Source organism: Halichoeres trimaculatus, unplaced genomic scaffold (assembly GCF_033239565.1).
Source record: "Halichoeres trimaculatus isolate MK-OKI-2021-1 unplaced genomic scaffold, fHalTri1.1 fHalTri1_scaffold_16, whole genome shotgun sequence".
NCBI lineage: Eukaryota > Metazoa > Chordata > Actinopteri > Labriformes > Labridae > Halichoeres > Halichoeres trimaculatus.
This window is the reverse complement of record NW_027437194.1, coordinates 11643165-11668584: the sequence shown is the minus strand read 5'-3', so window position 1 is coordinate 11668584 and position 25420 is coordinate 11643165. Positions and strand designations below refer to the sequence as shown.

At 38.9% G+C, this 25420-nt stretch overlaps 1 protein-coding gene across 1 annotated transcript in view; it reads left to right on the top strand.

Annotated features, from left to right (window-relative positions):
• whrna (whirlin a) overlaps positions 1-25420 on the top strand; it is a 193196-nt gene that overhangs the window by 79871 nt on the left and 87905 nt on the right. The window lies entirely within an intron of this gene.

Sequence of the window (25420 nt, the reverse complement as noted above, 5' to 3'; positions counted from 1 at the left end):
GAAAGGAGTGCCTGACTGCTTGGATTTCCCTTTTCCCCTTTGCTGTGGCTGGCTGATTTAGAGTGACGAAGGGAAATGAAAGGAAAGAGAGATGGAAATGAACTGACTGCTTTGAATTTGTAGGTTCAGCAGAGGCATTCAGTCATTCACAGGTATTGATTACTCTCTGGCATTAGGATGTGGATATGCTACAGTAAATATATATGCAGATAGACTGTCTTCAGAAAAAGAATGATTGTACTTAAGGCCTTAAATTAATAAACTATTGAAAATATGTCATCGACTTGTGACTGATGGGTGATGTTTTGGTTGCTTGGTGCAACTGCTTATATGTGCATTAGAGCTCTATGTCTGCAAAATCTAAACCAGGCACAGACTGGGTGGCATGATACACTGAGTCCAGCATTTCCTGTAAAACATCACTGTGCTAAATTTTCAGATAAAAATCCTGCTTTTATGGGTTTTTCTACAGGCAGAACAGAGGAAACTTGCTCTGAACCCAAATTTCCCATTCAGCTTCTTTTATATTCTTAGTATGATGATTAAAAGGCAATATCCAGGCACGTTTTGGACTGTCCTTGTAAATCTGGAGAAGTCATCATCTTAGCCTTGTTGGCATTTACAACCAGTCTTGATTTACACAGATTTGTGCGGCTTAAAAGCAGAATGGGGGTATGAATGTAATCATCTCGTCAGCATAAGAACATAATGACATTTTATACTAATTATTGCAACTTACAAATGTACTAAGACCCACAATGGACCCTTGAGGTGCACAATTTTTATATTCACATTAGTGCTGTCAAGTGATTAAAACATTTAATCAAATAAGTCACATGTCTACTCTGTGATTAATAATGATTAATCACACATTTCCCCTCAGTCTGATAAAGTGTATAGATTGAATCTATCTATTGAAATACAAAAATGACTTGAATCTTTTTTTAAATAAGTGCTGTCAAATGATTAAAACTTTTAATCATATTAATCTCAAAGTTGCTCTGGATATTAACCAGTTTTAATTTTGTTAGAGCAAACAAACTCAAGCAAGAAGGATATAGTTTTGGAATTAATGTGTTTAAACACCGTTAACAGTTCATGTTAACAAAAAACTTTATGCTGCTCGATGGAGACTTGTACAATGCATTATGAGGCAACTTGAAAAACCTCTGTAAAAACTGTGTCCATCTGTGGTAATTACAGGTCCAGAATTTTTTGCAATTACTGAGGCCCTGACGATCCATGAGGATGCTTTGTCACAAGCTGCTGGATGCAAATACTTTTTGTTGGTCAACTATTCTGTTTTTTTGTACTCAAATCTTGTGGTGCTTTTCCCAGCTCTCTGTCTGCTATAGGAATGAGTATGTGTGTGTGTGTGTGTGTGTGTGTGTGTGTGTGTGTGTGTGTGTGTGTGTGTGTGTGTGTGTGTGTGTGTGTGTGTGTGTCTGTAAATGCACGCATGTGTTTGTGTGTCTGTGAATTCGTTGGGGCAGAACTTTGTCAAGCATGAGACAGTGCAAGGAGAAATGTGAACAAGACGATGTACAAATGACACCTCGTCAACTAAATTAGATGCGTAACATCAGGTTATTTAGTCAGTTGAATAAAAAAAAACAAGGTTTAGATCTGATTTATGAGAAAGGTAGCTAATTCACTTCTGCAGTGATCTGGTGCTATATTGAAAATGAAATTAACTGCCACCCCTATATAACGGAAGGGGAAACACTGGTGTTTACACATGCAAGGTACAAAATGAGCATCCATGTGTGAAGAGGATCTGTCATCCATTTTCTCAAAACACTCCAAGAAATCTGTGTTGTGTTCACGCTGTGTCATTAGCAAACATAAGAGCAAGTGTTCCTCGAAAAGTAATGAAGTTTGTCTCATTTCAATCTGCAGAAACACACCAAACCCAAAGCGAACCTCTTTAAAATGATGCACAGAGTAACGGTTCATACACAGGACCCTTTGGTTATTTCATCGTCCACTGGCTTGTATTATTGTGTTGCAGTAATTCTCTGTTATGTTGTTTTGTTTCCAGTATCACATGACGGCACTGCTGTGCACATGAAAGGTGACCTGAAACACATTGCATACATGATGCCTGTGTGTGCGTGTGCCTGCCTGGATAAAAGAACTATTAAGCAGGCCTGTTATTTATGTAAGCCTGTGTACCTGAATATTTGGTCTGTGTGTTTGTGTGTCCTTTTTTCATGTGTGTGGTAAATGTCATTCTGCTTGGTGATGTCAGACCCCAGGGGACCTCTGTGGTTCCAGCTTGCTATTTGACAGGCATGTTGATGAGAAGCCTGCAGCTGTGTACATCCTCACTACTCACTGGATGAAGGCCACTCTAGGTCTCAAACCGGTTAGAAACTGAAAATTAAATCTAAAAATATCCAAACCTTCATTCAGGGTGAGAGTTAAAAACTTTGCAGATCAAAACAACATTTACCATGTAAAGGAGGCTCATCTTGGTTACATTCTTCTTGGATTTTCCTTTATCTTTAGATGTAGTATAAATAAGCCTTACATTAGTGTTGGGGTATTGTGATTGATTGGGCTTGTGCTGAGATAACCACACAGAAGACTAGTGCATCATCATACATGCGTTTGTCTGCATGTTATTAAATGGTTAAATTGGTCAATATAAAAATTAGGGCTGTCATTTTAACGCGTTAATTAGATTAATTAAGTACACCGCAAATTAACGCGTTATAAAAATTAATGCAGATTACTCTGCATTCCAAACCCACGGGGTGTTCAAAGACGCACTTATTTTCAAATGTCTGGCGTTTACAAACCGTTTGTCCTCCTTGGAAAAAGTGGTGTTCTCGTCAGATTTTCAAATTTCCGACGGTCCCTGAATGTTTCATGATGTCAGCAACATGCTTTAAACCGAGGAGGGTGATTTTTGGGGGACTACCGTCCACATCTCGTTTATTCACACGTCCTTTTTGAAAATCTGCAGAAAATCAACCGTTTGCTCTAGCTCAATTCTTTAAACAGATAATTCTACACTTCTTCTACTTTACTGCATTAAAAAAGCCCTGAATGATCAATATTTGTCCTGTATTTAAATCTAAAGAATTCTTTGAAAATTTGCTTCCATCTTCCTGGTGTCTTGTTTCAGCTTGGGGCTGCTCTGCACCAATGAGCAACAGTTTGTGTGTTCAGAGCATGTAAAGCTGAAAATACTTCACTTTTCTTTGATCCAAGACTTGAGTTAGGTGTTTTGTACATAGTTCCTCACAGTTTTTAGCCTTTAGCCCCGGTTCTCCTGACCTCATAGAAGTATAGAAGTTCATATTGCAGTGAAAATTGAGTCCACATGGAGTAAAAATGTGAACAGGAGCAAAAAACGTCCTAAAAGTCAAATCAGCTTATCTTAGGTGCAGGATTGTGTAGATTTTGTAAAGATAGAACCATAACACTTTTTTTCATGTGTTCCCTATGCCTCAGGGTACCTAAAAATGTGTTGTATATATTCCCACCTTATTTTTAAATGTTTTTTTTTATGTCTTTTGATGTAATTTTAATGTCCTGGAATTCAAATTCTTTATTTTGGGACCTTAAGCAGATGTGAGATTAAAATGTGATTAATTAGATTAATTAATTACAAATCCTGTAATTCATTAGATTATTTTTTTTAATTGCCTGACAGCCCTAATAAAAATACATACCACTCCATGTGATCTCACTTTTTAACATCTGGCACCTGAAGGTTACTGTCACTATTACTGTATTCAAAGTAATTACTTTCTAATATGCAAAGTTTCTGAATAACACACTGAAGAGTATGGTGTTAGTGATACTGCTGGCTTATATCAGAGGTTATTGAATTAAAAATAACAAAGTAACAGTAAATATAAAAGCACATTCATCATCAAGAATTAAACATGTTTTTGTTTTGTTCAAGGTTTTGCACAACAGTTGTATTCTGCGGATGTTGAACTGTGCATCACTGGTGGCAACACTGTTCAAAAGTAATCTTAATTTTACTCCCAGGTCAAGCTCCTTTGTCTAATGTGTTGATAAAAAACAAACAAACAAAAATGTTCTTTGATAATAAATTGGAAATAATTGTCACTGCTCTATTTGCATAACCATAGTAAGCAATGCTGGGGTTTTTTTTCTATTTGCAGACAAGACACGTGCAGAAGTATAAAATCTTCTTCTCAGGGCGTTACTAATGAACTTGGCACTAATAAGATACATGGCACTTAATGAGATTCCACTCATATCACGTTAGGCAAATAGGTAAGTATTTGATTTCCCTGCTTTGAGTTGATACTTTGCAACAGAGGAACTATTGGAAAAAGATCACATGTTAATGTACAGTGTGCATGCATATTTATATAAATGTATAAATAGTTTGACTATTTATACTTGTTTGTAGTTCAGCAGCTCGCAGGCATGATACAGTTCTCATCCAGGTACACCAAAGGAAACTGTGCCGCTTCCACCATCCTTTGAACTCCCCACACACAAAGAAACTTGCTTGAAAACAAAAGTAAACACACTCGTAGACGCAAACACAGGAAAACACACACAGGCAGTGCCTCATGAGACTATCTTTCACACTGTTCAGACATGCAGCTGAGCCTGCCTGGGTGCTGTAGTTCTGCCTCTCCATAATTCATGTCCCTGGCCTGCAGATGTGTCTCTAAAGGAAATGAGGACGGAGGTAAAAAGCCCAAACAGAAACTATTACTTCATTTATGTGCCGTGAGATGGTCTGTTGGTTAGAGAGGATGGCTACTGGCAGAAATTGCATGTCTGATCTCTTAATATGTTTATCTCTTCAGCTGAGAATGCATGTGTGCTGTCTGCAGAGAATGTCCTGTAGAGTCAGATTCAACCTTTCTGTGCTGCTGCTGTGTAAAATACAGGTAGCAGAACAACATTTTTAACAGGTTGGGACAAAATGTAATTTATGTTGATAATCCCCTATGTTATTTTTTCAACCAAGAGAAACCCTATATTTAAATAAAAGGAGTAGGAAGTACATCAAATATTAAAACTGAATTCTTTTTATGACAACTTTTTTGAAACATCTTGTAGGCAGAGTGTCTTTATGAGCTTATATGTCTAATAATATATATTTATAGATATATATGAATATCCTGGTTTGCATTTTATATATTTTTTCCCATTACACATACTGTTTAACTGATTCTATTTCCTTTTTTTTTTTTTTTTTTTTACATTTTGACTTCAGAGCAGGTGAAAAGGTTTCTTTTTTTCTGTCTGCAGTTGCTGCTGTTTATGGGGTTTTGTAGCATGAGGGACTTTATGACCAGAAGTTCCAGGAGCTTTAGCTTTTGACCTTTCATTTCTGTAACTACTCTTCCAGGAACTAATTGACCATCTAGAAGGTACTACACCCCAGGCAGTGTCAGTTCAAGGGGTGAATCAGTTGCCCCATAACTAATTTTGGACCCTAGTTCCTACAGTCAACAAGCACATAGTACCTCCAAAAGACCCTGGTTCTTGCTGTTGGAAAGCAACTATAGACTCTACAATTCATGGACTCAACCTCAGTGACAACACCCACTGATATTTTAAGGCATTGTTTTGAAGCTTATTGTTGGTGAGTGCCACTTTGAAAGCTGACTGAACCAAACATTTAACCAAACTACAAGCAACGAGATGAAGCTAAAGCAAGCCTAGCCTCCACACCAGCAACCCACACACACACACACACACACACACACACACACACACACACACACACACACACACACACACACACACACACACACACACACACACACACACACACACACACACACACACAGAGCATGTGTTGTGTGAAAAATGTTACTTTCCAGGCTGTAAACACATTGCTTTTTGCTTTAAAGATCAGTTTTTTTGAGTGGGTGAGATGTTTTTTTGGTACTTCTGGAGCTGGCTTCAAGCAGATAGTTTATGAATTGCAGGTTTTGGCACTCCCACGGCAGCTTCCTTTATGGCCTTTTTATTATGGTTTCATCATAGTTTGCTGTTTCAAACCAAAGCGTCTATCTCATCATATGTTACCAGGTGTAGCCACTTTGACTTTGTTCTCAGCATGATCACAATTAAACCCACTCATTGTTGTTACTGCTGTAACCCTGCTTAAGTTGTCCTCGTAGATCTTCCATTAAGGGTTCGTAGCTGATGGCGTAATGGTCAATGAAGGCTTCCTATGTGATAACATAAATGTTTGTGCAATTTTCTGATGGCTCCAGGCGGTGCTCTGGTCTTAACACAAAGGTACTTTGTGAGTGCTGAAAAGGTGATTTGTGGCCCCAGGCACAAAGCTGGCCAATGTAAAATGAGACAACCCTGTAATTAAATAGTGTAGTGATGACCACTCAGACATCAGAGTAAATGTTAACAAAGAGAAATAAAAGAGCTCTGCTTGGACCATGAACATGGGCTGTATGACTGTGTTCATTGTTCTTTTGTTTAAAACGTTACCCTGTGCTATTTATCAGCTCCAAATGACTCTTTCATTTTTCGCTTTGTTAATAATAAGGCAGTCTCATCAAAAATAATTGCACATGCTTTTAGAAACAGGAGCTATGCATGCAGCTGTCCTAAGTTGCATAATACAGACTGGAGAGAACTCTGTTTATTAACAGATGAAAAGAAGCAAAAAGAATGTGGCTTCCTGGAGCAGAGATTGAGCAATGTACCTGCATCCACTGGGCTCATTATCTGTCCTCCCTTTCTCTCACCCTCTGTCAGTAAATATAAGTGAAGGATGTCAGGCATCTGTGTCCTAGAAGAGGCGTCATAAATAACAAGCAGTGAGAGATATGGTGCTCAATACAGGAGGAATGTGAGGAAGGAGAAGAAGTATGGAGGGCAAGTTTGATTGATGAGCTAGTATAAAGAAATGAGTGGGGGGCTGATTGATTCGTGGCAGTTCCAGCAGCCCTGATACGCCTTCTTTTTAAGCATTTCCAAACAATGAAGCCTCCACGTTGGCCACCCTGTAATTGGGGTTTATTAACCAACTTGATATTCTGTTTGACATTAGTACAGCAATGAGAAGAGATGTGACACACAGTGTAGAGGTCCAGAAATGTCAGATGTTTGATCAAAGATTTACGTCTGTGATTTTGAAGCAACAAAATCTTTATGCTTTCAAATTATTCCATAAATAACTTTGATGAAGAAAATCTTCAACCGCTTTGACTCCTCAAGTCAAATCAGTCTGCATCACCCACCATCATATATTCAGGGGTGTGTTCATACTTCAAGACTGGGTCGGCCCAACTGTGCCACTGACAGTTACCTTCAGAAAAGCTTACTACAAATAGAATCCAATCACAATCCAACTTTGGATAGCAAATGGGATGGCCAATCAGATTTTCAAATTTCTTGGTCCAGGTTCTTGGAAAACTTCCCATGGGAACTTTCACAATATTATGTAACTGCATGTACCTGGTTATATGTATCACTAATAAGCGTTTTGGTTTGTTGTAAGCAGATATGCATACAAAAGGCCAAGTACAATACCTTAAAATGACATTATAAATGAATATCGGTATAGAAAATTTTTTCCAGAGTTTAACTGTCATGAATAAAGGCATAAATATTTATTGTAGCGAGCCTCTTAGCCTCTAACACTTGAATGTGTCCAAATCCAGAAATGTGGTCTCAGTGGAAATGCTGTCGGTGCGCAAAGTAGTGATTGATGATGCTAAAATTAGCTTGGAATTGTTTGCACATGTGATTCATGCTACACAGTTGAATTTACATTTAATTGTGTTGTTTCAGCCAATAAAAGTTTTGAAAACCTCAGTCAAGCAGGAAACAAGAAAACACAGATAATTATAAAATTTTTCTGCCAAATTTTCTTGAAAAATTCTGAAAAGTTCAGTTGAGTTTGCGACAACAAAACCCTAAAAAATTTCCAACATTTTTAAGCCAAAGTTTCCATGGAAATTTTTAGGAAACTGTCCTGAAAATTACTGGAAATTTTCCACCCCTTCCCTAAAACTACCCAACAGTTCAACGCTATGAGATTCCATCTGGACATTGGGGCGGTTGAAACTTTTTCAGTTTACTGTGTAGTTAATCACATGTACAGTAGCAGAGCAGCTAGAGTTGGGGGGGGGGGGGGGGGGGGGGGGGGGGGGGGGGGGGGCTGCACAGTAGCTTTAACCAAAAATAAAAGTCATCGTATTTCTAGTGTTGGCTTGCAAGTTTGCTAGACTGAACTATGGCTCTATCTGATGGCCTGTATTGCAGCAGAAACTGTGGGTGGGAAAAGGCAATTATAAAGCTATAATAGCACATTGTCAACACTAATTACATCTCATAAAGAAGCAATCAGCTGTAGAACTGAAATATTCAATATGAGAGTTTCCAGGGTCTGGATCTCCTTTCAATGGCAAAGTGATACTCACCTCTCTGCTTAATTCTTCTACATGTCAACCTCTCCTGTGATATTAACGAACATGAGTCTCACAGGTGAATTACAGAGATGAACATAATAACTCCTTTAAGTGATGAATGAAAAAGACTGAGTGTCTCTTTGCAGGTCAAAGTAAAGATGAGGAGAGCATGCCATCACTCTTAAAAGAACCATATATTGAATTAATCTTTGAAGTCTTTCTGGTTTAATTCAAGAAATGGAAATGTAGTAGTTACGTGATATAAACTGCCACTGATGACCAAATGAAAATGGGCTTATCTTTAGGTTTTCTGCACTCTTAAAGCTCTGGTGTGTTGTATGAACACTTACAACACCAAAAGTTTTTATTTGAGAAGCTTCTTAAATCATATTTCTGCGCCTAAAAACTTTGCAAGGCAGCACATTAAGATCTGCTGATTCCAGTGTTTGTACCAACCTTTATCATGTAGTGTTTGAGCCGGGCTTTTAAAATTCTCACTCTTATCTGTAATAAACAACACTTTTTGACAGGCCTATGCGTTTTTCGTATCTTCCCTGTCAGTTTTAAGGCCGGCATAAATCTTCCCTATGTTGGTTTTAAGAAGAAAAAGTATCTCAGCTCTGAGTCTCTTCAGTCATTTTGTCACCATCTTATGGATTGACTTCCTGGAATGTGATAAAAATGATGGCAGATGATACGAGCAAAAAGTAGGACAGGCAGAAGTAATTATTGGTCTTTATAGGAATCTGTTAATCACCACACTTTTAATCTATTCCTAAACTATATATCATTATTGCCTACTGGAATTGTTTGTTTTGCTATGTGTACATGTGTGTGTGTGTCTGTGCAGGTGGTCAGGATGGGAGGTTATTTAAATTAAAAGAGAAACGCAGTGAGAGATAGATTGAAGAGCGGAAGGATTAGTGGAAGATGGCTCGGGTCGTGCATTGTGGATGTTTCCCTCCAGCTAATCCCCGTGATTGATGACTTGCTTCCATTAAGTCTCTGTGTTGGCTGCCTTGTCAATTACTCATTAATCCCCCTGAGTGTTTATATTATTTGTTCCTATACTACTCTCTATGTTGAACAAATGTGCATGTGCAGGCTCGGACATGTGCCAGGATGAGATTTACAGACAGAGAGACGTGGAAATCTGTGTCAGTATTCATACAGCAGTGTGAGATTTTCTGCATCTGGATTGCATCCTAGGGTTAAGAGTAATTTCCTTTGTGCAGTGCCAGTCATGTTTTTTACCCTGTCTGTGGGAGAGTAGCTGTAACAAAATGTACACAAATGGAAAATATGTGGTACAAGGTGTATATTGGAGTGGAACTTGAGGTAAACAGAAGGTATTTACTCCTGTTTCTGTTCCAACAATGCACACAGTGTAGCAGAATGAGCGTCTGTTCCCAACCGGCTGACTTACCCGCCAAACTCATGTAGACCTTCGTTAATTAATGTGAGCGCATGTCAATTTTTCTCTCAGTTTACTTTGTGCACAAGAGCAGAAATAGCAAACAAAGAAGCTGTCTACCAGGCTTAAAGAGAGATGTTACAGATTGAAATCTTTTCCGTATCCATCCCTAGAAAGCTTTTTTTTTTCTAAGGAAAAGTAATTCTTCTATTTTCACTGATACATTTACGTCTTCTGGGATGCAGCTTGGCATAATCTGACTGGGTTGGGAGCCAGTAAGAACTTTAAAGGTCTCTCGTCTCAGCAAACAGCTTTGTTACAAAATACCAAAAATGGTCCCTTAACCATTGAAACATATTGTTATGGATGATGATACATTTAATAGTCCTTTGGTTGATAATCAGCTACACCGAGTAAAGTAAAAAAGGCTTCATTCAGCTACTTAAACATCCTGGAACATGCAGACTTTAAATTTCAGAGTTTCCAAACAGAGTAATTACTGAAAACATGACTATCTGATTTCAAAGATGGACAAAAATTTGTAAAAGTTGTCTTATGATAATTGTGTTGATGATTTTTTTTTCTGTTTTTGTTATCATACAATATGATTAGTTTTGAATTAGTTTAGAACAAAAACTCTAAATTTTTAAATGTTAAGAAAACTTAAACATTTCAAGTTCTTAAGGTTGCAAATGAACTAGTTTATAAACTTGTAGTTTTCCACTTTATAAACTCACAGATTTATAAATTAATGAAGTCATAAATGGTGTCTTGTAGTACATACCCCATTTGAAAAGCTCAGAAACGTATTGAACCATAACCATCTATTTCCTTGCAGCTGCCTGCTGTGGTTAATTTCCTGTTGGATTAACTCATTCACATCCTCCAGATCAGTGTGCTGCTTTCTCCTGAATAACCACGGTTTACGGCAAAGTCTTTTCAAGGTCTGGATGTTTATAATAATGTGATGATTCTGGGCTTGTTTTATCTCCTTATTGCTGAGTCCAGGTAGGAAGTGAGAATTGATAAGGCTGTCATGTGTGTCTGTGATGTAGTGAAATGGGCAAAGGGAAACTTGTCAATAATGTACAGATCTGAAGTCTTCTTGTAAATGTATGACTTTTTGAACTTGAAAATTTTGGGTTTGATTTCTCACAGATTTATGTCTCCAAAAACTCTTTTTTTTAACTCTTCTTTTTTCTCAAAAATCTACCACTTTATAATCTCAGCAATATTGAAAATTTCCTCTTTTTTTTTTACCTTCCGAAGCGGCCCTAATTTACTGTCCTAGCTACCAGTTGTGGACTTTTTGCTGTGTTTTATCTTTAGTTTTTATTGAACCAGGTTGGACCCGTTGAGATTAAAAACCTTTTTCCAATGGAAACCTGGCAATGACAGTCAGCAGCAAAAGAATACTAAGTTACAGACATACACAGTATAAGTACTATAACAACTGAGTGATTTGATTTTATGAAGTCATAATAAAATCATGGGAGAGCAATTACAACAAATATTTCCCTTGACATCCTCATAGTGTAAATGATGTTGAAACTTTGGGTTCTGCAACTGTGGGCAAGACACGCTGTCAGGAATAACTTATAATACTGATAATACATCCCTAACATCAATAGTAATGAAGTCCTTGGACAAGCTCATCAGAAATGAGATTTTATCGCAGGTGGAAGCATTGATTGACCTCCTGCAGTTTGCATATAGGTCTGACAGGAGGGTGGAAAATGCTGCTGCCTCTCTGTAAATCTTTTGTATTGTCACCTTGATGGAATCAAAGCTCATGCTAGGCTTTAATTTAAAGATTTCTCTTTCATACGTCCTCATCTTTCAGCATGAAAACTCATTCATAATTTCATATTGAATCTTAATCTTGTAGGCTGGGTACTTGACTTTTCAAATGAGAGGTCTCAGTGTGTGAGGGTGAATGGCTCTTTATCCAATGAGCTGTACTCCACCGGTTTTCCTCAAGGGTGTTGTCGTTCCTCTTTATTATTTATCTTGTTCACAAATGACTGCTGTAGCACTCACATTAAGAGGCATGTATTTACATTTCAGATGACACTGTAATTTTAAGTCTTCTTGACGGGTTGTAGCATCATCACCTGTGATACCTGGGCACTGTTCTAAATAAACTGTCTTTTGAGCAGCATGTTGATGCTACCTTAGAGGCTGTATATCCTGAGAAAAATGTATCTTTTTCATGTTTCCTCTGAGGTGATGACCCTCTATGGTGAAAGTTTTACTGAGTCAGTTTTAATGTTTTGTATGGTATGGTAATCTGGCCCTAGTTCACAAAACAAATTTGGTAGTCTGTCACAGTGGCGAGCAAGATTGCAAGGACAACTCAAGTCCATCTGAGCAACGGATCTTACTACAGATCTTTGTAAAATTTTCAGGAAATGTTCAAAATGGGATAAGGAAGAAGTGAATTAATTTTGGAGGTGATCCAGATTTTTTTAAAGGATTCTCTATCATTGTGAGATAAGGCTGTTTTCACCATATGTGTATATAACTCCACAATAAATGGTCAGATTGCTTTGCAAAACAGTACAACACAAGGTTACAATAACTTCTGACAGATGTTGAAGTACGATCCATATCGTGGCAATATTCTGGATACTAAGATCTGGAATATGAAATGTGTACTGGGTCATCATAATTTTCAACACTGTCAAGTAACAAATTATCATACAAACCTGCAACTAACACCAAATTGTAGCAGACAGTCTGCTGAAAGGGAGTATAACATTAAAGTAGGACTGAAGTGTTGGTGACAATCACAATATGCTTGGCAGAGGTCTGCGCTCTATGACTGTTTGATTTGTCTTGTTTATGCATTTGTTTGTCTCCAGCTGCAAACAAAATTCCCTTTTGGGACATCAAAGACGCCTTTGACCTTTGACATTGACCTTTGAATAAAATGTAGTGAAGATTATAATTCCATATCTTTAATCTTCTTGTGGTTACGTTACAGACCTTTGGTGTTTTCGTCACTGTTGACAAAAAATTATCAAGTTATTTAGCTTTTTTAGGATGACCTCAAATGTGGTGCACTGTCCAAAAAAGTTTGAAGTCGGCATTGAAGCTCTCCAGCACCAAAAGACTTCCACCAAATTATTAGCAAACACTCCTTGTCACGTGTCTGCAGATTATGGATTCATAAGTTAAGTTCACAACCCAATGATAAAAAATAATAAAACTTAAAGTTTCGCAGTCACTGTCTCTGCTGCACACGCAGGAAACATGTTGATGTAATGTATACTGACTCCACATTGTGCTGGGAAACTAGCACATTATGGGTCAATTGTCAGATTTACACATACAAAGTAAGCTGATATGAAAATGAGCGCATTGGATATTCTTTACTCTGGCTCTGCGTCAGGGAAAACTCTCCATCGACAGTCTCACAGGCACGCTCTCTGTTGGTTACTCACTTGGCCCTTTCCCCCCAGGCACCAACACATGCAGCTGAGAGATGGATCGGACTTTGAAAATTGTGCCAACGCTGCGCAGCATCGATGGCTATGATCCATTCAATGCACTGACAGATCCGCTTGCCTCCCAGCCTCACTTGGATTTCCAACAAGCCATCAAACAAACACATTCCAGTTTTGTTTCAGCTCATTTGTTCTCTCGAGAACAACAGGCCCCGGCGTCACAGCTGGCTGTTGTAATTGGACAAACACACGCTGAACACTCGATGCAGCGGTGCCAAAAGGAATTTGTGAGTCCCTTTAATCTCACTGCTTTTTAGAGCTAATATAAGCATGAAAGGACTTGTCTTTTATTGTTGTCATTTTGTACATTTCTCTCTACAAAAGGGTTTTTATATATAAAAATAGAGTCAAAATGTGTGAAAAGTATGAGGAGATTTCTTTGTTATGTTTTTTCACACTCAACCTTTTCTCTCAACAATTTTGATTTTTCCAAAAGAGAGGAAATCTCAGTTGAGAAGAAAAAGACTGAATCAGGCAACAAGTAAAAGCCAAAACTGAGACAGAGAGTGTAATAACTTGTGGTGACAGGAGCCTTCTTCCTAACAGAGGAGCTGTTTCCTTCCCTGCTATACACAGGTGTTGCACACTTGGACACAACAAAAGTATTTCCAGGTGGGCATGGGTTTTATAATAAGTTTAACTCCAGCTGAAAACAGAATCATGAGCACATTGTTTTAAAGTTGTTCGCACTATAGCCTACATTTATGCTTAAAAATATTCTGCACTCACGCAGTAACAATTATAGCAGGCTACAGTAGGTTAGACTTCATATTAGCAAGCAAACATAACAGGTGCTGCACTTCAAAGACTAATAACTAACTTGCAAAACTTTGACATGAAGTGACTCAATAGCATAAACAGAAGTCTTTTTTCTCATACACATTGTCTCTCAGTGTTGCTTTGTTTATGCACTGGTTAATCACTTTTGTTCACCTGTAAATACAGAAACACAAGCACATTGGCTTAAAGTGGCAGCGTGTTGCAGTACATCCTGGTCTACTGACTGACACACCTGTACCCAAACATACTAAAGCTGCCTTTAAATTGCTTGCATGAGCCTTACTCATTTCAACCAATAAAGGCACCTTTGTACAATAATATTTGTCTTTTAAGAGCTGAGCCAGATTTTAAGCAAAATCGAAAATAATCATGAGAGTGGTAGGTGGGGGATGTACATATGCATGCTTAAAGGGGCTATGAGGAGTTTGAAAGTGATCTTGAAACAGTCTCCCTTCTGGATATAAGCCTGATCCTTGTCCACACTTAAAAATGAGATTATCAGCACCAATATTGCTGGTTACAGTTTATTTTGAATTGCTACTTCTTAGCTTCCAGGATGGGTTGCCCAGGACTGGATTGATTTACGGCACGTCTAGGTATCTATGACAACATCACACCGGCTGACGAAGTTTAGTAGTGAGAAGAGATAAACCACAGAGATCTGTGTTTTTCTCTGCTAAAAACGATTTCTGTGATTAACTTTGTAGTGATGGTGGACACAGGAGCCTAACTGTCAGACAGAAAAAGGACAGAAAAGCAGAAAAAAGCTAAACTTTAGCTCGGGCTGTATCACTCTCTCTGTAGCACAGGGGCTAAGCTGTGATAATGTCAATTCCAACCCACGACCGCAGTGGTCTGTTCAAACTTGAGAGTCTATCAATAAAATGAAGAGTGAGGTTACGTTAGCTCTGCTTGGTAGGTGACTGACAGGACATAGCTAACCAGGATTTACTTATGTTACACATTACGGACGTGTCTTAGAGCACCGGACTGCCAGCTGCACTGATTATAAACGGCTACTAAGCTACCTACAAAGTGACAGTGTTTAATTATTGTCACATTAGCCTACAGATACATCGGAGGACTGGGCTGTTTGCTCCAGGTCGTGTTTCAAAATGTAGCGCCACAGAACTGCACTGATAAGTCCCTTACCTCTGTGTGTTGTATCTAGTAAAAAGTTGTCTTGAACAAAGAAAATTTGTTTCAATCCAATCTCCATTTAACTCCAAAACAAAAACATGCCTCGCTGTAGTAAGTAATTTACGACAGTGTGTAGAGACTCTGGGCCACAAGGTGGCATGGAAGAGCAACCCTTCTATGATATTCGGGTCAAATCAGACCGATTTACAACTTCATTCAAACATAAATTTTTTTTTTTTTCCTCTGATCGCCTCAAGGTCTTATGGTATCCTCCACACCAGGCATTTGAACGTATAAAATTGCTGATCACCGCTTTCATTGAATTTTGACTGGTCCAATCAACTTTGAAACACCTGTGGTGTTCCCGGTCAAAAATGACCGGCAAAGAAAATGAATGGGTAATACTATATTATGTTCATCCATTAGATGGGAAAACATCCATGCAGACACACACATCCACAACCACCACCCCCTCTCCCCTCACGCACACACACACACACACACACACACACACACACACACACACACACATACACACATTTAGGCTGAAGAATTAAGTGTCAATTATGGGAACCTGTTTCTCTGTTCAGTGTCATTTTTTTGTATATTGACTGCATTCATAAATGTTCACTATGAGTTGGAGACATTGTTTACATCATTGGAAGGGTGTTAAATAAAATGTGGTGATGATTATGCTTGAATGATGTTTTTTGTGTTAATATAAGAGAAGTTAAACCAGAACGGTGAAATTTGACTGGGAACATCAGAGTGGGGGGGGGGGGGGGGGGGGGCACAAACATAATACAAGGGTTAAAATAGATCCTCCTCATAGCATCTTTAACATTGTGAAAGATCCCACTCAAGCATGGAATTTAAAATCTGCTGTAAAGATCTGGACTGACTCTGGAAAGTATCAGTAAAACATAAGTTACTTAAGCCTTATGGAACTAAATGGAGCAATGTCAGCTTTAAAGCTCACTTGTAAAGGTTTTTTTTTATTCCTATGTGATAAATTCCTTTTTTGTTGTTTTTCTGTGCTGCAGTTGTTATGATTTGTTACTTTTGATTTTGAGCCTGGTCGTTGTGCTGGGACAAGGCAGGTAAACATTTCACGTTAAGTTAGGAGCTCTGCAGCAGTGGAACAGGTCAGAAATAATAACTAGTGACTTTGGGGCAGATTACTTCTCTCCTCTCCTATGTGCTCAGTCTATCTGTAACACACATCACAGTTCCAATTTAAGAAGATTAAAGTACCGCTATGTGCTGACCTGTGAATGTGAACTGTGGTTTTACGATGCCATTGATTTTCACCTCTCTGGTTGACTTTTAGTTAATCTTTTATTAAAAATGTGTGAGCTTCTCAATTCTACTTTTGTCCCCTGTGTATCTGTAACTTTGTGTTCATTTGCTGCCGACTGTCTTGGCTAGGTCTCCTTTTGAAACAAAGATTTTTACTCTCAGAGGGACCAACCTGGCTAAATAAAGGTTAAATAGATAAAAATGAAACATACCGAGGCTGTGACAGAGGGCAGAGCCGAGAGACTCACAGCAGGCAGGAGGAAGCACAACCTCAGGTCAAACAAACAAATCCACTTATCTGGAGGTGTGGAGGTGTTTGAAAGTATTTTATAGCCCAGTCACCAAGATGAAATTAGATTATAACATCTTATTTGCTTTTTACACTTCTTCTCTCCTGTACAGATGACCTCTCTCTGTAACCAAAGTACATGAGACAGCTTTGGGTTGGAGTGACACAGCAAAGCATTTTTTTTTCATAGACTTTGCAAATGTATCCAAAAAATACTGGTGATCTTATTTGTGTGGAAGTATTGAAAGTTTCTGTCTTAGCCTGGATTGTTGAAAGAAGTCAGTTTTATGCAGTGTATGCAAGTCTCAGTTTGTGGCCCTGCTTATGATATGCCAAAACTTGACTTCATTTCTTTATTTCACCTTTTGTATCATGAATCATTGAGTGTTCCTGTTTGGGCACTGATTTTATTGATGTATTTCCTCTGTACCTGTAACCCAGTGGTTCATTTCCAAAGCAGCACGTCTCCATTCATTGTTTTGTTGTTTCAAGCAGTATGTTTGACAAAAGCCTGATGTGATGTCCTCAAGTTACCGCTCTTGAGCATCAGAGGACATTTGCTGTACATCAACCTGAACCTGTCTTTAGTTTCGCTGCTGGAGGCCTTTAGAGTTTGTGAGTAGCGCTGGGCAGGACCAGCATGCCTTCAAGGTTGAATTGACAATAAATGGCATCCTGTTGTGTCTCTGGTGTGTGTGAACAGGGCATTAGACAGAATGTATCTAACCGCACCTGACTGCAGCATTCATCCATGATCATTTCTGCTCAGGGTGCTAAAGTGTATTTGTCTCTAAAAATTATGTTTGGCTATTTCTGTGATATGGTTTCACCTTTTTGTGGTGCTCCACTTGATTCAGGAGGAATGGTCTGCAAACATTGGACACTTGTCTTTTCTAACTTTACATTTATTTTGATTTCTTCTTATTCTAATTTAATTATCTTATTATTTATTTTACTTATTTTAATTTGACTCGTATGTCAAATTCATTTTCCCCATTGAAACGAACTGGAATGCCATTGGTCCAAACTTCCAACAAACAAAACAATATTTTTTGTTATATGTTTTTGAATAAGAAAAATATTCTTACAAATAAAGTATATTGTATAAAATACAATATGATACAGTAGAAAATACTGTTATTAACTGGTTTTATTCAGTAGAATGTTCAGCATTTACTTTGGAGATTGACATGACGGTGAAAAACAAAGGCTGAACTGATTCTTAATGGCTGATTTTTGTCTTTTTTGCAATGCTTTCGTCACTTTGATCTGCAGGTATTCTTGGTAAAAACCTGTCCAGTAAGGTCTGTTTCATCCTCAGGATGAACAGACCCAGGCACCATTGGACACCCACTTCCAATGTTTTCTGGTTGTTTCTTTTGAATAAAAACTGAAAGTCTCTTGAAATAACTACAAGCACAAATGTGAGCGTAACACTGATGCTTCCACTGCAAGCTAACTGCTTAAAGTGAAGGAGTGAGACATGGATGGCTTATCAATTTTTGTCATCCAATAACCGGAGGCCAATAAGATTGACCCTTGAAGCCTGCATGACCCAGGTTATTGACTCCAGCTCCCTGATTGAGCAGCTTTTGCATGCGCCTTGAAACCTTTGGCATTTTACCGTATTCCCCCTTGGTTTAAAGCCTTGGGAGTGTCAACAGCGTCAGGGGGGTTGCACAGGAGAGTGAGTGTTGCATTTTCACAAAGATGTCACTGGTTTTGCCAACTCTTTGTCTGCTATATGGAGTGGAGATTGTCACCTGTGTGTATGCGCACCATAGACTAAATAATTAAAGGACGCAGTCTCCCTGACGTCACCCGTCTGTTTCTGAAATGGATTTTTGAAGCAAATTGGCCATTGTGGCCATATATTGAAAGTGGCAGGGGCTTTGAGCACAGCTATAAGATGCCCATCAGTCACATGAGCTGAGCTGTGCCTCTGATTGGGCGAGATTTCGATCTTAATAGCCTCTAAACTGAACATCCATCCATCCATTTTCTGCCACTTATCCGGGGTCGGGTTGCGAGGGCAGCAGCCTAAGCAGGGAAGCCTAGACTTCCCTCTCCCTAGCCACTTTGTCCAGCTCTTCCGGGGGGATCCCAAGACGTTCCCAGGCCAGCTGAGAGATGTAGTCTCTAAACTGAACAGTTAGGAAAAAATGTACCCCCCTTCAATGTGTGATGATAGTGAAATTAGCGATTCAGACAGGAAACGTTTTTTGGACCAAGCTGTAAATAGGTTTGTTTGGTGTGTTGATTTTTGTGTGTGTGTTAATGCTGGGTGAAACTCTGCTGTCTGCGGTTCAGAGAGCAGGGGAAAATTGTGAACGTGCAATGATGTAGGGACAGAAATGGCAAAAAACAAGGTATAGACCTGTTCTATGAGAGATGACACCGTAAATTACTTCTGCTGCAATCTGGCTTTATGTAAAAAATAGATTAACTTGACTTTCAGGGGTGGGGGGGCTGCCCCTGTTATGGGGGATTATCATATCATCCGACTGGTGACCAGTAAATATGTTTAAAATCCATTAGCAGAGACCATGTAGTCTCTGCAATTAGGTACAATGAGATTTTAAAACAAATCTGCTAAGTTGTTTTTGAAGAAAAAAAAAAATTTTCATCAGTTTGCTTGCTCAAGAGAAGCTGACATCGCACTTCGGATCGGGACAAAAACTTTAGGAGTCAGACAAAAGGACACAATTAATCCCAGCTCCTCATATTTTCAGTAGAATCTATGTAAGAAGTTGTGTCTATACAGAAAAAGGGAATTTACGGCAGTAGACTTTTTTAACATCAGCAGTTTGTGTGTGTGTGTGTGTGTGTGTGTGTGTGTGTGTGTGGGTGTGTGTGTGTGTGTGTGTGTGTGTGTGTGTGTGTGTGTGTGTGTGTGTGTGTGTGTGTGTGAAATTGATCCCCGGTGCTTGACAAATCTCTTCTGACAGCAGTAAATAAACAGGGAGAAAGGCAATTTGTCTGCCATTTTTTTTCTGCTCCCGTTTCACTGTAATACCTCAGATGTGTGCGGTTGCAGGTTGGTGTATTTGTTTGTGTGTAACTTTCTGCTGAGATTGCGTTCTTTGTTGAACTTTTGATCACCTGAGTATCATGTATCTTGACGACAACTTATCGAGACTGTGCAATTAGTGGAAACAATTAGCATAGAGTGGTTTCACTCTGTAGGCAGATAGTGTGCCAGTGTGGAGGAAGTAATGCCTCACATTAAAGACCAGTAAAGTGTTCGTCTGTTCTCCTCATTTATCTACCTGTCCACACCAAAAATTCACCTGAGCCCTTCCCTAAGCAGATGCTTTGTGTTTGTGTGGGAGAAGCAGTGGGGGTTTAACTCCACTTTAGGCTCAGTTTTGCCAGCTCAGCATTTTCTCTTCCACAAGGACTGATGACTTTTAGGGCTCATGCAGCGAGTTTGTTTGAAAATCTCAGCAAAAATCCCCTGTGTAATTCGTCTTTGCTAATAAAAAATGAAAAAAAAAACCAAAACAACTGGAGGCTTTTTAAATGTTTCAGGAAATAATGAGCAAAGTTTATTCTCTTTTTTTGTGTCCGTATCATAAAAACATACCTGCTAGTGTTCAGTGGAGTGTGTAAATCTCTTTTATTGTGGACAGACTTGAATACCTGGATGAATCTGTGGAAAGATCATTTTTTTCTTCAGCTGTGTCATCCAATAAGTGTTGCATTGGGTTTGTTAGTCCTCTACAAGATGCTCAATCAAGTTTATAACCCTGACCCAAGCCTCACCTCTGCCAGAAAAGACTGACTATTTTTACCTTAAGTGAAGTGATGACTTGTCATTCCTCTAGCATCAGGTCCCTTCAGAGGTATAAAAGTCTGAGACCATGCGTTTTCAAAGTGATCGAAGTGAACGGCTTCTTCACCTGGCCTGTATGCAGTCAGCTCTTGTGGATAAAATGGATTGTCTGGAAGCTCACGGCTGCATATTGTTTTCCATCTGCATCATCTAAAGGCGGTTTACCTGCAGATGCTGTTTTCCATTATGCCCTCCATTATTGTTTTTTACAGCGCTGTTTGTGCTGCTTGAAAGCAGGGTAGAGCTAAATCAGCCCAGAGTCACCATCAGCACTTTCCTCTGGGACGATGCTGTAGGACCGCCTCCAGTCGATTTCAGTTGTTCTTTATTCAGAGAAAGGAGCAGCGTCTTGAATCCACTGTCCTCCCTCCGTCACCTTCGCTGTCCCTCATATTTCTTTTTATCTCCTTGTGTGTTGTGTCACCTTTTCCTCCCTGCAGCTAAAACTTAGCTGTATCTGAATACAGATTTTTTGCAGACCTGCTAGCTCAACTGTGAAGCATGTTTGGCAGTCTAAATCACACTGATGCACCCCAGGTGGTTGTATCCCTGAGAAAAATCATTGGGCTTCAACACATTTCCATGTAGATTCTCATTTGCCATAATTCTTAAGACTCAAAAACAAGTTAACTGGACTTTGTAGAGTTTAGGAAGACGTTTCACCTCTCATCCAAGAAGCTTCATCAGTTCTGGAGACCCCCCTAAACTTCTGGGAACAAGCTTGTGGCTGTCTGTGTTATAGATTATACTGATGAAGCTTCTTGGATGGGAGGTGAAACGTCCTTTTAAACTCTACACAGTCCAGTTGCCCTGCTTTCAAACCTTCAGAAGCTTTAACACCTGATGACCAGATTAGAGACTTTCAGTGAAATACTTTAGACAGCCTGCTACAGGCCCCTAAAAGCCCATTTTTGTACGGTTCCTCTTAACTCAGATTTATCTGAATGAATTTGCTATAAACCTAAGATATTTAAATACAAGCCTTTTTCCAGCTCATACTTTTAGTACTTAGCATTAAATAGTTTTATATTGTAATGATGGATACCTCTTAACTCATAAACTTGTAACCTTATTACCAGTTAAACTTTTGTCACCGTAGTAGATTAAATGCACTTTTGTGGAGCTTGTCACTAAAAACTGTCTCCAGCTTAATTTGTGACATTTTTAGCTTTTGAAGTACATTCAGATCTTGCACTTCAATTCCCATGATCCCCTGTTGATGTTGGATGGCATAGAGTATTGTGCAAAATGCCAGGGCCAATTTGATAATGTTGTAACTTTTTCTGGTGCTTTGGGCCTCCTGCTGGCCCCGTCTGGATGGGCCCCTAATTCCTCTGCTTAAATACTTCATCACTGAATTTTCTATTACCTTGATGTTAGACTGTTGAGGAAGAAGACGCAGAGTTCAATCAGCGAAGGAGTTCAGTCAGTTCCTCTCTCCTGCAAGGGTGATGCAGCTTGCGTTATATACTGGTGTAGGGCGTTCCAGGTAACCTGCAAGGCATTCCTTTCCTCAATACAACGTGTTGATTGGCTGTTCTTTTCTGAGCTACAGAAGCTTTCCTCTTGGTGTCCACCTTAGGAAGATGTGCATTGGTTGTCAGTTTGGAGTTTGTAATAGCAACTCCTGTTGCATCATGAATTGGAGCAGGCTCAGATGTGTCCATGTTATTTCGGTCATAGCTGGCCCTGGACTTGCATTTCAGCCGACACTTCAGGAGGGAGACTGGTGTAACATGATAATGTCTTCATTTGTCAGTCAGAGGACATGTTTAAATGTGAGAATGTTACACAGACTCCAGAGATCCTTAGGTCTTATTGATATAAACAGCAACATTATAACATTCAGCAAGCTCATCCATTGGACAGTGTCCAGTTTTAACTCCTGTACTTTTGAAGACATTGAAAGCAATGTGGTCACCTGTCATTCTGTTATTTACGATTCTGTTTACTCTAGAGCTGAAACGATTCCTCGAATGATTCAAGGTACTTTTCTCTGCCTCGAGGAATCGTTTAATTTTTAAAAAGATCAGAGAGTGGTATTTCAAATAGAGTTGAGGCCATATTAAGAAGGTTTTCAGACTCCTCAAGCTACATCTTATACAAAATAGCAACTAGCAACAAATCAAGCTTCTTTTCTGGGGTTTGGAGACTGATGGGTCATTCTACGAAATGGGTGCCATTTGGGTCTGCAACATTTGATGAGATGTACAAGGCACAAAAATGAGTCAAAGTGTGTTTACAAATTTTGGAGCTAACAAAGCAAGTGCTCTTATTGACTTGCTGTATCAGAAAATTCTATTTCTTAAAGAAAAAAATTTTCATTTGAAAAATAACTGCTCTTTAACCAAACAAAAATGTATTTTATCTGATTACTCGATTAATCAATGGGATTTTCAGTAGAATACTCGAATACTAAAATATTCGATATAGCTGCAGCCCTAGTTTACTCTTACCCCAAAGCTGAGAGGGCTGGAGGGACAGCTATCAACTTATTTTAAACTGTAGACATTCCTCAGTATGTGCTGCTGTACAGTTCTTGGGTTTCTTAAATGTCTTTAAAAAATGATACAACAATATGCTTTCCTTTCTGTTTTTTGAGGTGCCAATTTGATTTAAATTGCTATTATTTGATATTTCTGATCTTTGCTAGTTTTAGTTTGCTTTACTTACACTAGACCAGTTATTAAAAAAAAAGTTAAATGATCATGATGATGTCTACACACCAAATCAGGAGCCATATTTCCCCCAAAATGCACATCACATATGAGTAAGATTTAAAGATTTAAAGATTTATTCATGGGAATAAACATCTCAGCTTTTTTTTTTTCCAACCCAGCTAAAAGTATTTTAAATCATGATTTAAAATTGTTGAAAAAAAAAAATCCTGAAACTATGATACATCAATTTTTCCCACCACCTCTACAAAGTGCCATGAGCTGGTAATGGGGATTGTTCATGTTTGCATATAACGTAAACAAAAATTTGCCTCAATAGTTAGGTCAATCACTGCTGAATGTGGCTGGTGTGCCTCTTTGTATTCAAGTCTTTTACCGGTTCTTTGCTTCATTTCTCTTCCTCATTGTCACAACATTCATTCACAGTCTCGCAGTTTTGTGCTTGCTCATGTTTTGCTGAACTTATCTCTTTTATACATTTATCTTCACCTCTGCAGTGCTGTCCACAAAGAGGGAAGTTGGTATGAGAGGAAGAGAGGAGGGGGGGTGTTAACTTCAATCAGTGTGCTACATTGCTGACAGGGTTTTGTTGTCCCAGAATTGAAGTTATTATCTCTCGGCACAAATCGGGATTGTGAAATTGATTCAGCATGAGAGTTGTGCTCAGGGAGACGGGCCTCCTCCGCAATCCACCGTTCTCTGACAAGTAATTATTTGAGTTGGAGTTGCTAGCAGCATATGTATTAAGACATTTCAACAGAGGCATTTAGTGGGTTCTTGCAAGTGTTGTTAGAGGAAGACAGATGAAAGAGGATTAATGTGCGGGTTTGTGTTACTCAGGTTTCATTATGCTTTGTGGGGCTTTTTGGATTCCTTAGGAGGGCTTGTGTGAACTTTGACGGTTTTTCTACACACCATCCTGAGGTAGGAACACAGAGGATGCTGCTGTGTTGAATATGAGTTTTTATATTGAATTATTTACATGTGATTAAGGAACTCCATGTGGCACATATATCATCCAAGGAGGTGGCAAAGCCTTGGTCTTGTATCTAAATAGAGCATCATCATATAGCACATCGCCTAGCATAAATACACATCAAGATGCCCCGAAGCTAAATTGCAAGCGTTAACTCAACCTCACATTCAGTCAGTAAAGAAGCAGGCAAAGCAGATGAGCGCATGCAGAGTGTATGAGCAGCTTGACAACCTGCTAAATCACAGCTGCCCATCAGTCAACTTAGCCACAGCCGTGATTATGCTAATCAGACCACATATCTTCAAAAGGGATTATTTAAATAAGATATTCACCCCCTCTTGCATTGGCTTAATTTCTGCTAAATAGTGAATGAATTTGCAGAGTGTTCATCATAACCTTCGCAGCAGTCATTTAGTCAGATGAACTCTTCAAAATCTTTGAAAATATGTAAAGAGAAGGTAAAAAAAACACATCAACAGGTTACGAAAAAGACTAAAATTAAAATTGAATCTTTCCTCTGGGCTCAATAGAAATAAGAATGAGCACATAGATCTACCTTTACCAACTACTTTGTTTTAATGCCTGAAAATGATGCACTGATCCTGCAGAGTGTTTCACAACTGGTCACTTATACACAGACATACACTTATTCTACAGACTATGGTACCGTAGACTGTGTATATAGAAAGGACAGCATGGCTCTGCCTTTTACCATTGTACAGTTTCGAAGCCAAATGTATTTTGGGAATCTCTAGTTTCAGGCAAACACCTTAAACTAGAGAAAGGAACTAAACCGGAGACCCTCAAAAGTGCCAATACTGTCGCTTAAAGTGGAACAATAGAGTTTCTTGAATTTTGCTTTTGGCTGCAGTTTTGGGATTTTAATTCCCATAAAGAGTATGCTTTGTCTCACAGTCATGCTATCAGAGTTTTGGTAATGACCATTACAAGCAACTGAGATGAGATTTCCCCACACACTTGCCTCAGTCTATGCGATATTTTGGGCTTGTGGCTGTTAATGACTTCCCTTGGTGAAAAGAGATTGAGGCACAAATTCCCTTATAGATCCTCAGGGGGAGTTGGAAGAAGATACTTGGTAAAAAAAAA